This window comes from Helianthus annuus, chromosome 6 (genome assembly GCF_002127325.2).
Source record: "Helianthus annuus cultivar XRQ/B chromosome 6, HanXRQr2.0-SUNRISE, whole genome shotgun sequence".
Lineage (NCBI taxonomy): Eukaryota > Viridiplantae > Streptophyta > Magnoliopsida > Asterales > Asteraceae > Helianthus > Helianthus annuus.
Genome location: NC_035438.2, coordinates 130,324,601 through 130,326,247, shown reverse-complemented (window position 1 = coordinate 130,326,247; position 1,647 = coordinate 130,324,601). Strand labels below are relative to the sequence as shown.

At 33.2% G+C, this 1,647-nt stretch overlaps 1 long non-coding RNA gene across 1 annotated transcript; it reads right to left on the bottom strand.

Annotated features, from left to right (window-relative positions):
* Window positions 1-470: 470 nt before the first annotated feature.
* On the bottom strand, window positions 471-1,370 carry LOC110864032. The gene is made up of 3 exons (XR_002549560.1): window positions 1,240-1,370; window positions 1,028-1,049; window positions 471-925 (listed from the first exon to the last, which is right to left on the bottom strand). It is a non-coding gene; the product is annotated as an uncharacterized LOC110864032 (long non-coding RNA).
* Window positions 1,371-1,647: the final 277 nt, after the last annotated feature.

The following is a 1,647-nucleotide window of genomic DNA, read 5'->3' as shown; positions in this document are numbered from 1 at the left end:
GGAAACCCCAACAATAATAACGAATCCAAAAAACCGTTTAAGAATTATACACACCCGTTTACAACATAGTGTCACCATCGAATTATACACACAAGGGTTTTAAAAATTTATTCCCAACCTACCTATAAATGTGTTACCATGCGTGATCCGCTAATCATAATGCACGTTTACATGCCATCATCTTGCTAGATGCACATGTTAACACACGTTATATTTCGTGTAATAGTCTGAACATCTGGCTATGAATGTGTTAATATTTATGAGTTAACGACTTAACGGTTATCTTATCTTTTTGTTTATTAGGACGGTGATGGATTCAAGGGAAATAAGATCCAATTGCCGAGACCGTTGGTTTTAACACATGTTATATATTCCAAAATCTGCACAACAAATGACCCGTTTCATATTATGTTAAGGTCCTAAAGTTAAAGTTATACAAAGATTATAACAGAGTCTTAACACATGTTATATATTCCAAAATCTGTATATTCCAAAAATTACCGGTACATGTGATACCATAAATGGCTCGTTTAATATTACACGTTACATACTAACTTGTACATGTAATACTTGTACAAGTATTACGCTCGGTATCCACATTATCAGATATTTTAAACATCAATAAAAATAAAATAGTTATTACTTGTTTTTTTTTTAATTAACAAGGATAACACACGTTATATATTATTCTATCAGGGGCTTAACACATGTTATATATGAACACATGTCTGGTTACATCATGTTGTTCTGTTACAGCATGAACGAAAACTTGTTACAGCATGAAAACTTCTTTATGGATCTGTTACAGCATGAACCACTAACACATGTTATAAACGAATGAAAACTTCTTTCCCAAAAGATTTGACTTGTTCAATATCCCCGCATCCATCCAGCTTGTCAATTGAATATCTTTATGGATATGTTTCTGTAAATCAACACACGTTATATATTATTCTAACAGGTGCTTAACACATGTTATGGGTCTGTTTCTGTAAATCAAACAACCCAACAAAAAAAAAACACTTACTGTTCAGATCAAAAGGCTAAACCTGCAACCAAACCAACAAAAAAAACAATTATTGTTAAGATCAAAATCCCCAAACAAGCAACCAAACCAACAAAAAATCCCGTTCAAAAATCTCATCCTAAAGTTTTCGATTTATTTAAAATACATGAACATTAACCATTACTAGATCTTGATTGAAGACAAAGGAGAGGAGAGAGAGAGAAAACATTAACCATTACTAGATCTTGACTCCGACGACGTTTCGAACTCCGGCGTCACCAACCACCAAAAAAACTCGTTCAAAAAAAATCATATTAATAATCATTTCAACAAAAAATCAAGTGTGAAATGATATTTCAAGAACACTTACCGGATCTATAACCGTCCGATGAACACGAAGAAGATCTTCAAACCTTCTTCTCACACACACACTCGTGCGTGTGTCATCGTTCTCTCTCTAAAACAACATACTTCAAACTTCTTCTCTCTCACACACTTGCATGTGTGTTCTTGGTGTTATAGATGAACATGATGAAGATTGTTGTTTCTCTCTCTAAAACAAAAAATTCATCTCTCTAAAAACCTTTATCCTGCCGTCGTTCTCTCTCTAAAACAACAATCTTCAAACTTTTTTTCTTTCA